This window comes from Lissotriton helveticus, chromosome 3_1, assembly GCF_964261635.1.
Source record: "Lissotriton helveticus chromosome 3_1, aLisHel1.1, whole genome shotgun sequence".
Lineage (NCBI taxonomy): Eukaryota > Metazoa > Chordata > Amphibia > Caudata > Salamandridae > Lissotriton > Lissotriton helveticus.
In genome coordinates this window covers 1,902,447,241-1,902,463,546 of record NC_136061.1, presented here as the reverse complement: position 1 = coordinate 1,902,463,546, position 16,306 = coordinate 1,902,447,241, and the positions used below count along the sequence as shown (strand labels likewise).

At 43.7% G+C, this 16,306-nt stretch overlaps 1 protein-coding gene across 1 annotated transcript in view; it reads left to right on the top strand.

The window, feature by feature from the left end:
* LOC144824337 (uncharacterized) overlaps nt 1-16,306 on the top strand; it is a 91,428-nt gene that overhangs the window by 38,231 nt on the left and 36,891 nt on the right. The gene's annotated exons all lie outside the window — the stretch shown is intronic.

Here is a 16,306-nt window from a genome sequence, read left to right as displayed (position 1 = left end):
TCCTTTTATGGAAGTGACTTTGTTTCAGTGTCACTGGCAGCGGCATAGGAAGGGGAGTGCGGGCCGCCACGGGTGTCACCACTGAGGGGGTGACAACATGGCAAAAATATGTTTTTAAAATAAAAGAATTACACTTGCAACTGTAAGTATCTTATTTTTCTACTTTCTTTAATAATTTCAATGTGGGGGGCGGACAAGAAATTTTCCGAACCAGGTACCACCTGTCCTTGCTATGCCACTGGTCACTGGCACTCACATTGATGTGAGTGACGATTAAGCAGGTCGGCTGTTGTTCATGCCTACAGCCATGATGGTGCAGTGGTCTACTTTGCTTAGCACCACTTGTACAGAGTTTCCAATAGATGGTCGTGCTCTTACCTTATAGTACCATTGATGGTAGTGTTGAACCTCTGGCTGGGCCAGGAACTCACCCCAGGGTTCACCTCTTTGGTTCGGGAGATGGAGGACCTCACACCAACCAGGGCTGTCTCTGTGGTCCTCTACCAGCGGTTCTGTTAACTGGCTGACCTGTGGCCACTGCAGGTTCACTTGGTGACAGGCGCCAGCTACTGACCACTTCAGTGTGTCAATTGTGCATCAGTAACTTTACCATTATATTATAGGACAGATGAAATTACTTCTCTTGCTGCAATTCTATAATATTTGAGGAAAAGTGCTTAACAAAGTCTGTGAAGGGAGCTGAAAAGTTCACTCAGATCCCACTTTCTATCATTCCGCACGGTCATTGGACGAACCACACACCACAGGCCTCCAGCCTCATGATCTGTCCACCCCATACCTCTTCATTCGTCCTTGTGTCCCTTCATCTACCTCCACATCCCGAGGTCACAGCCTCATGGCTCAAGTTTGCTGTTGGCAGGTTCAGCCAACCCTCACCCTCACTGTTACATCTGTTCCTCTCCAGACTGCTCTGCCACCGTGTTGTTCTACCTGTGGACCTGATGGCATTTGCACGCGCCCTTTGTTTGTTTTGCAGGTTATGGTGTCTTGAGTTTCAAACTGTCTTGAGTTTCAAACTGTGCCTCTTCATAGACGGGGTGCTGTATTACATGTGTTTGCTGGATGGCAGGACATACCCCCAGATTAATCATGCTCCTCTTTTGCTTGTCCTTAATAGCGATTATTAAGAAATCGCTATTAAAGACTCGCAAAACGGGATGCATGTAGAAATCGCAAAATTTATTGCGATTTCTACTGCTTCCTTATTTGCAATTCGTTAATTGCAAATCGCAAATAAGGAAGCGATTTCAAGGAAGTCAGACTTTGCGGTAAATAGCGAACCCAGATTGCGAATTCGCTATTCTAAAATGGTTCATGAATTGCATTTAAGGAATCTCAAATAGAGATTCCTTACATGCAATTCTTCGCAATTTAGCGATTTCAAAATTTGCGATTTTTGCATTTGGGATGATGAATCCCAAATGCAAAAAAAGCGCTCGCAAAGGGCCAGATTCGCAGAATCTGGCACTTTGTGAGCCGATTTTTGCTTCATGAATCTGGCTGATAGAGATTTATACATTCACTGAATGAGATTCAATACAATTACTGGTCCTTTTCTACAACTGTTTGAAATCACATTGACAGCAGCATTTGCAAGATTTCTATTCTGATGGAGGGTTTAGGAATATTTAGCAGAATAATTTACCAGTGAGGCACTCATTCAATCTTGGGCACATATTTTGTTGCGGTAACTACTAAACGTATCAGCTAGATAGAGCGTGTACATTTACCATAGCATTATGAGTTTCAGGCCTCAGAATTGAGGATAATGTGCAAATTGTGCCTGTATTGCCCAAGCCGAAGTAAAAAACCATGCAGGCAAGCACCCATTATAGACAGAATGGGTAGATAATTTGCACCCAGGAAGAAAGGAAGGTCTCAGTCTCAACAAACTACTTTGGCATAAATAGCAGTAATTGCTGCTGACTTTGAAACATTACTCCTTCGGCATAACAGGGACAAGCAAGAAAAGTGGGATGCTGCAGCAGTAAGCATGATTATCTAAAACGTAATGTGAGAACAGCGGCGGCTTGTTCACTAAGGCGAAGGAGTGTCGCCCCAGTGTGGAAAAAGTAAACATAAAATGATAATAACTCAATAATATTATCATTTTATTTTTCCACTGAGAGAGGTTTAAGGGGAGGGGCAGGGCAGGGTTGGGCTGTCGACACAGCCAGCATGGGAGGATTGGTTGGGAATTAAGTAAGTATGCATGATGGTTTGGCCGGAAAAACAGTGATGCACACTTTGCATGTTACACCAGTAGTATACAGCCTGGTGGGAAACATGCACAGTCTTATAGTCCCTGTCTGAGCCCTGAACCATGACGCTCAGACCAATGACCATGCTGCTGTCATGGTGACAGCAGTGTTGTGATTGGTTTAGGGGAGTCTGTGTATGCTTCCTGCTGGAATAGAAGAGAACAAAGGCAAGAAGGCGGTCGGCAGCCAGGTAAGCCAATTTTATTGATTTTCTACAACAATAAAAAACACCCCCCTCCCGGTAATTTTCTTTGGCAACCGCTAATGCGTGATAACTGCTGCAGGCTTTGCTGGTAGCGGAACATAAAAAAGATTCTGGTGGTAGGACTGCACGCCCCCTTTCACGCTAAGTTTAACGTTAAAAGAGCCCTATCCTCAAGGCTTTAAGCCATGTTAAGTGCGTTAACGCTGCCTTGAGACTAGGGCTCTGGCCCTATCGCCACAGGAACATCAAAAAAAGTGACGTTCCCGTGGCGATAGGGGCTTGAGAATATGGCCCTATGTGTCTTCCGAGAGGTTCCCCTTAACCCGGAGATTCTGCAAAGGTCACGAGGACTGCCTTTGTTGCAACTTGTGGGATGTGACAGAATGAAGAGTCTCTAAAACTACAGACTGTATTCGTTTTAATCGGATCTGCATGCCGGCGAGCAGTATTTTTAATAGTTGTCTAAAACACTACTGTATAATCGTCCAATTTAAGTTAATTGGTTGCAGAAGTCAAGTTAAAGAAGCTTTATTCGTTTTCATTTTAGAATCATAAAAGCATATTATAAAACACAAAAATCATCCACATAAATAGGATCCTGAAACCACGTGTACATGACATATATTGCAGTTTTCTGATCCTAATAAAAATTGCAGATACTGCTGCTAATCAAGAACAGCGTTACAAGCTTTTAACATCTTTCTGCGATTAATCACAGCCCATAAAAAACTCAACATCATTTTACAGCAAAAAAGAAACCATAAAGATTGTAAAAACTTGCAGTCCTGCATTGTACAAAATTGCACGATCTCAACAGTGGATTAATTAAACCCTTCCTCTGATCTTTATAAAAGTTCTAAAAGAATCCAATATGTATAGTACTTTGGGTCGACACATTGTCCCAGGGATAATTTACTAAGGACGAAGACCAATCATCCATATTGGGAAAGCTAGTGAGGCGGTGAAATATGTCCATTCTGAATCGAGTTAGAAAGAACCTCTGCCTGTCACTGAGCAATCAATCAATCAGCTTTGGTAAAGCACAGCTACTCACCCACGAGGGTCTCAAGGCATTGGGGGCGTGGCGGGTGGCTCCCTTGATTGCTGGGGTCATCCCAAGAGCCAGGTCTTGAGGTCCTTCCTGAACTGAAACAGTGAGGGGGTTTGCCGGAGTTGGAGGGGGAGGTCGTTCCAAGCCTTGGCTGCGATTCTAGATTCTATATAAGGTTGAATTTTAAATGTAACCAACATCATTTGATTTTTAAGTGGGCTGGGCTGCAGCAGTTCTGTGGACAAACTCAGGGGCATATTATCAAGAACAGCGTCAAAATTATCGCCACTTTAGCGGCAGGAAACTGCAGCTAAAGCGGCGATAATGGGCTTGATAATATGCCCTTGAGAATTCCAATAGAAGCCCATTTTCACACCAGAACATGGGCTTCTATGGGAATTCTAAAGCGGCGATAATTTTAATGCCATTACTTGATAATATGCCCCATGGATCTTCAGTGACATACATTCTGCCTTAATTCTCTTTGACTGATGCGCACCAGGGAATCAGGCTGATCAAAATATTCTGGGTGCCCCAAATCCCTGGAGAGGTTTTTAATATATTTCAACCAAGTGATTTTGAGGACAAAAGGGGATTTGAGACAATCCTCAATAATGTCACGATTAAGTATGGGGTACTCAGATCCATATTTACAAATTCTACATCTCCCATATTTACGATTTCTTCATCTCCCATCATCTCCCTAAATTCTTTGCTTTCCACAAAGATGTATTGCAGACCAATGGCCACCATTGTGACTATAGAAATATTGTGGAATAGCTCCAGTGAATCTGACTGTGGGGGCCTGGCCAGTATTGGCCGGTTGGTTTATTGTGCCCCAATCCACAAATGAATATCATTTTGCAGCACCACCGCCCATGGGGCTGATAGGGCAAGAGCCAGCATCCTTCTAGAAATTGGCTGCATTGTCGAAGGCAGCTCTATCTGTAATTGCTGTTCTGCTTTTCATTGCAATACGTGAGTGGAGTACTAATATTTGTCTTAGGCTTCCCAAGCCTTCTGTTAAAGAAAGCAAGAGACAGTCATCCTTCCAGCATGAAAAAACACCTCAGCACAATGCACTCAGTCAGTGTCGTGTTAAGGACAAGACATATTTTGGGTGCCTCTATTCGTAACAATACTCAACTTTATTGCTCAATTGTGTACTCATTTTAGCCTGCACAATGCCAAACAAACAGTCGAAAGATGTGTTTCTGGGATCCCCAAATATCCTTAAGAGGACACTGGGCAGAGACAGACAGAGGCAGAGGTAGAAGTAGAGACAAGCAGAGAGGAGAGAGGTTCAGATATAGACTTAGACTGAGGTGAGCTAGAGAGAGATAAAGCTTACTTTCCAAATTCCCACGGCCCTCTTTGAAGGGTGGGAGACCTAGGTAATTGCCCACTTTGCCCATGTCTTAAAAAGTTCTGTATTCAGTGGAGGTGCAGTTGATTTTGGCTGTGGCGGAAACATAGATCACAAACATGATGTTATCTAGCACCCGTGGTCACCACAAGCACATGACAGAAATCAACCAATACCGACAGATGAGATAAATCAGGGGGCACAATGTGTTAGAACCGCTGTAATTAAAGGAAATCATATTGAAGATGTCTATTAAAGACATGATCACAAGTGGCACTTATTACAGCATAAACAGAGACTTATAGCTGAATGCGAGGACACAATGGAGAGCGAAGAACATCAGAGTCGTATAGAACGAACACGTGAGACATTAAAGCACACTGCTGAAACCAACAGGCGCAAATTTCTTGAGATCTGAGAGTAAAAATGAGATGCTCTTTATCATGAAGACAATGGGCAGAGCGGACTTTCTTTGCCTCGGGCATCTAGATTAAACACTTTGGGGCAGCTTCACAAGCCCCTTGTGCCACTTTTGCGCCACTTTTTCCATGTTAAAAGTGGCGCAAGGGGCTTGTAAATCTGCCCCTTTAGATTTAAGAGAAGCTCTCATAGACATCTTTGTGATTGGCTTAGCACTGAAAGAACGGAGTCCTTACACAGAAGATGGAAGGGTAGCGGATTTTCAAAGGCGCTCCTTTAAAAGATGCACTGGTGCCACCTAGTGACAATGCATTTAAGAAAGACTGAATTCATATGCTTTCCTTTTTGGCAGGCTCCCTATGATCCGTGCGTGCCTAGTGTACCATTTTAAACACCTGATCATTTTTAACGTTTTATTGAGATATTAAAGAAAAAAGCAGGGGCAACCAAACATCGGTGAGGCATGTTTCTACGTATATTGTATGTTGTAGTAAACAGAGCAAAATGTGCTAAAGCCACAAATAACTATTCGAATCAAAGGCGAGCAAACGGGGATCTATTTGGCACTTGCTACACGATACAGAACAGGTGGTAAGTCACACACTTAATCTCCTGCAAACACCTGGCCTCCTCCACATCTTGTGATGCTCCCACAGAACACTGGGGCATATTAGCAAGAACCTCGTTAAAATTATTGCGTTTTAGCGGCAGGAAACTGCTGCTAAAACAGCGATAATGGGCTTGCTAATATGCGTTATAGAATTCCAATAGAAGCCAGGTTAGATGTCCTGCACATCTAAACTGGGGTTCTATTGGAATTCTATAAAGCATATTAGCAAACCCATTATCGCTGTTTTAGCGGCAGTTTCCTGCCGCTAAAACAACGATAATTTTAACGAGGTTCTTGCTAATATGCCCCACTGTTTTTAAGATTGATCAAAAAGGAACTCATCTACTACCTGGTACACAGACCAGGAAGAACGTGGAGCAGGCAGAAAGTGTCTGCAGGAGGGCTGCTGGGAAAATGGGCTATGAAGTAGGAGGGCAAGTGTGCAAGGAAGGCTTGGGCCTATCTGACAGTGCCATTGCTTGGTTCCCTGAAGTGTGCAGGTGGGGGCAGGTCAGGCACTGTTACTGCCTGCAGCCAATGCCCCTGCTGCGTCTGGAAGAATCCAGGAGCATATTTATGAAAAAATCATGCAGAGTAGCAAGTCACTTTGCTGAGTTGCATGATATGGAAATTACAGGAATGGACCGTATTTGGCATTATACTGTGCATTCCTGTCCTTGTTCTGCACTGGCGCACAATGTGCTGCCCAGCGCCAACTCAGGCACCTTTGTACCATGATGTAAGGGTGCCTGCATTGTAAGCAGCATTGTTGTTATGCAGGAAGGGACCCCATCCTGAACAAAAACAATTCTCTGAGGCATTTTCCTCATTCTACATGTGTTGCAGAATGAGGATAAAATATATTTCTCCTTGTTACCTCTCACCATGGGAGCCATAGCATTTTGATGCATACTACTAATGGTAAATCTGGGAATGGCCCGAAATCCATGGGTGGATGCGTGGGAACATCAGCCTGGGGCAGAGTAACACAACACAGCGATTTGCGCTGTGCTGCATTACTCTAGATTTATCAAGCCACGCAAGGCTAGATAAATCTGACTTAAGGGAGGCATTGCTCTGGTGCCCCATTGTGTGGCACAACGTTGACGCAACTATTTGATCAATTCGGCCCTCAGTTTATCCAGGCTTGGAATTATTGAGTCTGGAGTTTGTGGACCGGATCATTCCAGAATTGCAAATGTATGTAATTTCATCTGGAGTTATTGCTCCAGAAGAAATATCACGACTTATAATGAATGCCTAAGTGCTGTTGAAATGAAATGTTATGTTGATTTGTAGAGCATGCTCATCACCCGTTTAGGTATCCAGATTCTAGAGTAGGAGTAAGGTGCAAGGTCTCTGTGAGAAGTTTGCCTGGTATATGCTGTCCACTGATTACAGTGGGCACCCTGTACCAGTCCAAACAACCCTTATTGATGATTAGGTCAAAGATAACCTTTATGAAAGCTATCCTAGTGGCAGCTATGGAGAGCAGCCTTTAGGCTAAGTCTTGAAGGAATGTAAAGCATCTTGTTTTACCAGTGTAGAACCTCTTGAATAACCAAATGAAAGGAGAATCACACAAGAGATATATCAAATATATGTATTTATTACTAAACACTCTCTACTAACCTCTATAAGAGATTAGAGCACAAGGCACACAATTATTATTCAATAGAACGACAGTAAATAGCACAATACAGAGCAAACTCCACGGGGAGACAGAACCATATTCAAATTTTTTTTATAACAACCACGACTTAACTGGACACAGTGCCTAGAGCACATAGAATTGCTGGGACCCCAAGGAACCACCCAAAGTAGTGACACTGGGGACCCACAGAGGACTGGTGCAGTGTGTGAACACAGACGCGAGTTCCGTACAACTCTATGGGAAAGTCGCAGTTGGAATTTTAGAGTTTAAGGACACTTCAGAGAGGACTTAAAGCAAACCCTTTGGAACATAAAAGGTTCTAAGGCCAGCACCCTTGTGAGTACTGAGATACCCGTATTACCCATCCCAGAGGAGCCGGGTGCATAGGGGTCAAGTGGTGTCGGAAACCTTCATCGTTTTCAATGGCATGACTCAAAGAAGTGCTGCTACCGGGAAGATGAAAAGTGTCCAGTGGAATCCAAGCTTGGATTCGAGGTGAGAAGAAGCTGAAAGCATAGGGTACAGAGTCTGGGTCACTTCAGGGTGACCAGGGGCTCAGTAGACGAATGCCCACCGATGTCGGGTGCTTCAGGTGAGATGACAGGGTGCTTGACTCTGCAGCCACGGGGATCAGGAGATGTCGACAATGACCAAAGTCCATAGGTGAGCTGTCCCATGAACGATGTTGAGTGCTGAGGGGTCAGTGTTCAGATTGAACTCCAACAAGCCTTGGCAAATGCAACCCACGCTGGATGAGGAAAGCAGGCCCGGTGTGGACCAGCAAGGTCCTAGAGACTCTCTAAGCTATGGGGAGTCAGGGCATGTCTAGAGCAACCAGGAAAGCCCAATAGAAGTCAAAGTTACTTTCTCAGGGACCCACAGGTCAACGGACCAGGGATCACAAAGGGACATCGAGCTGATTCACAAATTACCAGCCCACGGAACACTCGTGGAGTGTAGGCCGGAAATCTCTGATGCAATTACTGCTTGGGGTCAGGACTAAACGTAGCCCAAAGCACAGCCTCAGGGATCCCCAAGAAGCATATGCTGCTGCAAAAGTCCTCAGGTGCTCAGGAGATGCAAACCGGTCAGATTCATTAAATGTGCCTGCCTTGAAGGGGAGTAACTCCTTTACTCTAAGGGAGATTCTTCAGTCATCCAGCGTGGTGTAGATTGTCGAGGTACTTGGTTTCTGCTTGCAGAGTTTAGTCCAGGTAAAATCTAAATTCCTGTAGTCAGGTTTCCTACTTTATACCCAAGGAAGGGGTTGGAGAAACTCTGGGGACCCTCCTAGGCGAGGGACAGGACAGAGGGGTGGTTACACCCATGTCCTTTGTCCAGTTTCCCACCAGAGCAGGAGCAAATGGCAACTGCAACTGGTTTGAACTGGACTATGCACAGGGACACCAAATGTGCCCCCAGTGCAGACCTTCAGGCACTTTCAGAATGCACCCACCCAGCCCCAATACACTAAAGCCGGTTTGGGAGGTGGTCACACCTCCCTGTGAAAGGAAACTTATTGTCCAACCTTTCCCTGCTCGAGCACAGCTCAGCAGCAGGAGTGCAGTCTTGTGTCTGTGGCTGGCAGCATCCATTTTGTGCTACCCAGGTCAAGAAAGCTGGTACCGGGTAGACCGGTGCCCCACATCAGTGGTTCCACAAGGGAGGAATCATACCTCCCACTCCAGTTACTGGTTTGGAGGTATGATTCCAAAGTGTTTGACACCAAACACAACATGTTTCTAAGCAGCCGTTTTAAAGTTAGCATTTAAGACAAACGTTTTATTCAGTACACTAAAACAACACCTTAAATTGAAACCCTGTTCATCTAGTTCATAAAATAGAAAAACAAAGAAGCAAAACAATGCACCTAGGAAACTTATTCATGCCATTTTTAATACCACATTTATTTCAACGACTTTAAAATGGATGTAATTATAAGCAAGATGAGATCCGCTAAATTCAGTCTGCATCCTTATTATGCTAACTTAAATACAAGTAAATAAACACTATTTTTTAGTTAATTAAAATGGTCTATCACCTCCAACTTTGACACTTTTGTCTCCCTGCCGACCTTTATCATAACAATTTCATAAACAATTGCCCACCTCAACATTCGTTACAAGATTCAAGCCATTGAGATGTGTAGTGGACAGTAAGGGATTAATGTTTCCCTGAAAGTATAGCTTCAGCTTTTTCTGGACAAAAAGGATTTCATTTAAGAAGGAATTCAATAATAGGCAAGGAAGCAGTGGCCGCAGTCAAATGTTGTGGAAATCTTATTGTGAGCTCTGATGCCTATGGCATCAAGATAGGGCACAGTGGAAACAATATCGATTGAACTTAGCAAAAGAGGTGTAGTAGGGTTACATAGCCTAATGCCTATTAATCTTTAGCCTCTTGTGCAGAAGAATTAAGACCATATTTCAGCATTACAAAAAAATATTGTTTTAAAGAACTATTAGAAATACCTTACAGGTCTCTTTCTCGGGAAAGGAGGATTGGTCAAGATATATTTGGCAATCACATTTTTAGTGTGACTTGCAGCTGTTCCCTGACTCGCGTAGCTGTACCTTTACTTCCTGTGGTCACTACTCATTGGTGCTGCTAGTCACAGTCTTCGTCTGATATGAAACGCATCACCATTCTTTGTATTTTATGCAAAATTCTAACTTTAGGCCTTCTAATCTTCTTTTCACTGCATCAATGTACTGAGAAGCAGCTAGAGTTCAGAAGGTCAGGAGACCACGAGGAGACTGCCAAGACGCCAGGTTGCCAGTGTTTGGTCATTAGGAAAGAAATCATGCATTGGCAGCAACAATAGTTTCTGGGTAGATCAGAAGTCACAAGATGTGTTGAAAGCACCAAACAACACCAGGCAATGCAGTCGAGTGCCTGTGACCTGCAGATGCAAGGACTGCTGAGCCGAGGTATTTTTCAGGAAAGGAGAGAGGCCCATTTATCTGCAGATCAAATTTGGAACTACTGCAGAACTTCCTTCAGAAAAGGAGAATGATACACTGAGAGAAGTGTAAGAGCGCAAATGTAGTTCTTTCATTTGTAGGGGTGCATTATAACCGTGGGTAGTCCGTACCTACATATAATTCTTTGTTATATTAACTTAGACCATTAGAACGGAACTATATTAACGTGAAAGGTGATGTGTTAGGGATAATCTAAATGTAAACATGAAGAAATTAACGTTGCAATTATCTGTGGTTAGCTGAAAACACTAACCTGTAGAATTTGTACGTGCTGCTGACAATTATTCACGTATTTCATGTGCTTATGTAACGTGTTGATTTAGAAATGCTCAGTAAATAGCTTCACTTTATATGTAATTTAACGAGGCCTTTGTGCCATTTCTTATGTTGACCGATTTCCGTAGGCCTGAATTGTATTTTCCCCTGAAAGCTCTTGCATTACATTTATTCATTGAATTTCATGTGCCTGTTAGATCTGTTCTTTCTCACGTTTCTGTTGCAGGTGGGGAATTCATCCTTGTTAGCTAGAATAATGTCTTTGTTTTAGGAGTTAGGCTTCGGGAGAAGATGATACATTAAGCACTGCAACTGATAATGGAGAACTGCTGTACTTTCTCATCGAGTAAGCCTAGGAATCAAGAACATCTTGCTAAGGCCTTAGAGCATCGCTGCCTAGTGGAAATGTGCCTGTGCCTTGGACGGATGGTGTGATGTTGCAATGCATCTCGGGATACTTCCTGTAGGTTCATGTCTCGAAGTTAGGGACAGTGTACGGTGGAATTCTGCTTTCCTTTGATAGAGAGAGGGAATCGTAGAACGAGCTCTGTAGCTTTATGCTACTTGTCCCATCTGATGTGAAAAAGCTTCTTAGGAAGACTTCACAAACTGACAGCTAATGGATCTTGCCGTGGGGAATGCTATGTAGGGATGTCACACTAGTGGTAGTGTAGAGAGAGAGTAATGCTCTATACCCACAAACTGCCAATGAAGGGGAATCTTAACATTTGTGCAGTTATTTTTTGTATCCTGGCCCTCGAACTGATAATCCTGTGCATATTGCATTGTCTTAATGTCATCGGTAGATTTGGCTTTGTATTAGTTCTGATGTATTTCTACAACCTCACTTCAAGGTGCCTTTATGGCCAATTGTTCTTGGCTTTGTAAAAAACAAACTAACTGGCACATGCATCAAGAAAAATTCCCCTTGCAAAAATTGCGAATTGGTAAAATATAACGATAAGCAAAATAGCGAATATATAATATCGAAAACTAAAACTGCTACTGCAAATAGCAAATAGCAAATAATGAATCGCAACCCAATGCATCAAAATTCGCTAATAGGGATTTTCATCAAAATCGCAATTTAGCAAGAGCAGAATAAGGGGAATCTCAACCAGGAGGTAAAGTTGAGAAAACACACAAAAAGTTAAAACATTTTTTTACAGGTGCAATCAATCTGAAACCCTTTAGAAATGCACCAGGAGATTCAAAATGGCAGCACTCTACGTGCTTGCAAGTAGGATGAGGATAAATGCAGCAGCCCAGCCCAGGAGGAGGATACAGGAGAGGGTATTCCGAGTACGCATAACATTGCTGGGCCAAAATGAAGAAGAAATATACGATAAGTATCGTCTGAATCGTGCAATGATAATGCACCTAATTGCAGAATTGGAACCCCTACTACAGCACCAGACCCGTAGAACCAATGCCATTCCTGCACACGTCCAGGTCCTATGTAGCCTGCACCTACTGGCGTCAGGCAGTTTCCAGGGGACCGTAGCGGTAGTTGGAGGTGTATCCCAAAGCGCACTCTGGCGCTTCTTCCGGAAATTCCTTGACGCCATGATGACAATGATCCATACCCACATAACCTTCCTCACAACACCACAGGAGTTGAATCAGACCAAACTGGAGCACTACCAGGTGGCTCAGTTCCCACATGTCATTGGATGCATTGACTGCACGCATGTCCCCATCTGTCCCCCCTCAGCCAACGAGTACATCTTCCAAAACAGGAAGTCTTACCACTCCATCAATGATGAGGTCGTGTGCAATGCAAAGCATATAATAACGGGCATTGTATCACAATTTCCTGGAAGCACACATGACTTGTATATATTCCGCCACAGTACCATCCACAGGTGTCTGCTCGGTGGTGAATTTGGAGAGGTGTGGTAAATAAATAAATAATACCTCTATTTTTGACTGGACATAACAATAACAGATAGCTCAATAAATAAGAGTCAAGATTCGAGGTAGTAGGAGTTTGCAGGTTTTAATACAGCATAAAGGACAGGAACAGGACAACCTGCACGGGCAAGATCTGGGATGGCTAGCCAACAGGGGGGCCCCGACAGCTGTCGGGCAGGAGCTGGAATGAGCGCGCTGGCTTTTAATAACAATACACAAGTATATATACTAAAACAATTGCATTACAGTACATACAGTAGGTGTGACAGTGGGTGGAGTTAGCAACAGTCGCGAAAGATAAGGGTGAAAGTGGGTGTAACAGGAGGCGTATACATAGACATGTGATGTAGACGTAACAGAATATGTCATAAATGGGGCGGAAACATGGAGGGGGCTACCTAAGGAGCCGGGACCTCTAACCTAGTGGTGCGCGCAAGCTGGCAATGACGTGTAACTAGGGAGAAGCTGGGGGCTATGACTTCTGAGCTAGAAGGAGAGACGAAAGTCTGGAGAGTCAGAGCGACATGTACCTAAACACTATCTAGTATCTGATGTTTAGAGAACATGTTGATAGAATCCAAAAGTTATCAGGGCAAAGGCTAACAGACACTAAGACTGGTGCATGCATTATTCTACATGTAGTGTGTGTTGAGGAATATTAAATGACCATAAATACAGTATTTCTCTCAAATGGAGACGTAAAGGCTAGACGATGACTGAAACTATTGATGCGATTCAGTAGCTTAGGAATGCAGAGAAGGAGAGCTGGACTGATAACTGGAATCATAACATACTCTTGGCAGACTGGCAGGCAGAGCCAGGCCGAGCCGGGCACTGTGAGGCAGGAAGTAAGTGAAGGGTCAGGGATACAGGTGGGGGCTGTATCGCTCCTCGGAGAGGGTTCAGGAGACAGGAGCTGAATCTGAGTCCGGGCCCTTTTGAGGCCTAGAAACGGAGACTTTTCAATGAATTTAACGTGCACACTGTAAAACGTGGCAACATAACTTTACATAGGCCTGATGCTCGTTGTATTCACGAAAACTAGGAACTGGCATACTAGAGATGGACACAGCCGTAATTGCGTCTTTAATCGATCATGGGGAATACATATGCATATTAATCGTGCACATATAACATAACATGGGGAACACGTAGGGACACAGAACATGGCAAAATTTACTTTTCCACATTCCCTCCTTGTCACTACGTTTCCATCAGGAAACATCAATATTCATGATACCATCTATCATTTCATACAGTATCATTTGCTCGTCTCGAATTTTCTTGGAACGGGATCTAGGACGGGACTTGGGACTAGGAATACAAGAGGTAGCACAAATGCCGCAAATCGCAGGGCCACATTGTATACAGAGGCAGCAACTGAATATGATCGCTACTGCAATACCTAGAAATGACAATACTTTCCATCCCCAGGCAGAAATTATACTCCAAAACCAACCGGACCATGTCCAGGTGCCTGGATTCTGGTGTAACTGATGGGCAATTTTATGAAGTCTGGTTATAGCTGAATAAACAGACGGCGCGTTGTTAGGAATGAAAATGCAGCAACTAGATCCGATGACTCTACATGCTCCTCCTCTATCGGCCAGTATGATGTCAAGAACGAGACGATTTTGGAGCACGACAAATCTCATAGCAGATTGCTCTTCGGTTAAGTTACCTAGGGCAGAAGCAGTCTCATTCACTACTGCTTCAAGGGTTCTGGTTAATCTACGGATTAACTTACTATTCTGGATAGGTCCTATAAAGAAAAAGAATCCTCTATTGAAATCTGTATACTGTTCTAGAGCAGTTTCAGTTTGATCGACAATCGGGGACTCGATCTCCCTTCTATGTCTAATGTGTACTAGATGTGTGTTTCTGTGATAATCAGATGGGGCTAGGAAAACTGGTGGCAGTAGGAAGGCAATGTAACAGGTTCCCTCCCAATCGAGGGGCAGACGAACATATGCGGTCTGACCACAAACAAAATAAGAATGACCTGAAGCTTTGAAAATAGATTTCCCACTGTCACTATACTCGACAATAGTAGTACAATCACTATGTCCTACATGTACGGAACCGTTATTTCGGACACATAATTCGCCTTTGACTGGTAATACTGAAATAGCAGGTAAGTCTGGAGTAGGATCAGACTGAACATTCAGGACCATAAAATTCGAAGAATAATTACCCAAATTATAAACTTCATTTTCTAGATCTAACCTGGTTCTGTGGGGAAGACCTTGCTTGTCTGGAAAACATGTACTGTTCAGAAGGGACATATCAGTTGAGGATGACGTTAACGTGGACCATGCTCCACATGAGCCATTATGTGAGAACGGATAAGGAAAGAGTGGCAGAACTCCCTTCGGTGTCTGGAAAGGGGGGAGTCGACCACACACCCAACAATTAGTGGCATTGCTGGTCTGGTGTGAATAATGTAACATACGGATAAATGAATTGTTGCGCATAGCAAGACGATAGGATAGTTCGTGAGGAGGTAGATCACTAAACGTGTGCTCTACTGTAGCATTAGAAAACTTATTTACATGAGAAATTGGAAAACATAAATGAAATGCATAACTCGTGCAGGTAATCATCAGGCTGAGAAACAATATAAAACTTAGAAAAACGATACATCGGATTGAGTTTTGACTAACTCTCTCACTATGGGGGTCTATTTCATACATGTCAGATACCTGTCTAACCGTTTCACCTAGGGGAGGACTTAGACAATTAAACTGGCTGACTTATTTTACTAGACCGGAGCTTCAGTTTATACTCCTGCTGCGGAGTTTTCTCTAACAGGGAGGGCTTGATATCAATGTCATTTGCGGGACAGTCCTTGATAATAGTCAAATGTTCAGACTTGAAAGTGTCTATAGAAGTGTCTTTGAGCTGTTTAGGTCTTAGTCCATGAAATTTCTTGACGTGAGACAGATGGACCCACCCCTTACGGCCCTCCAACTTGACGGCAGGACGGGTGGCCAAAAGGACTAACTTCGGCTCCTTCCAGCGAGGCTCCAGCGGACTTGAACGATCAAAATTCCGGACAAGCACTAGACTTCCTGGAACGATTTCATGCGGTTTCACCTCGGTATTGTCTGGAAATGCGGCGGCAACCTGTGAACGACAAGAGTGTAGGGCAGACATCAAGGAAGCTAGGTAATCTGTCAGCATATTACTGGAAACATCTGTAATACTTCGGGGTCTAGGTGTACCCCATACATTCGGGGGGCGGCCGAATACGACCTCATAAGGAGACAGACCTGATCTGGAATGTGCGATCATGCGCATATAAAACAAAGCGACTGGCAGGGCAACTAACCAGTCTACACCTTTTTCTTGACAGATTTTGGCAATACGATTTTCAAGGTTTGATTATGTCTCTCTACGAGACCGGCTGCTTCTGGATGGCGTACACAATGGAACTTCCACTGGTACCCTAACAAAAGGGAAACGTGCTTCATGAGTTCAGATGAGAATGGCTGGCCGTTATCAGAATATACGACCCTTGGGAGTCCATAACGGGGGAAATATT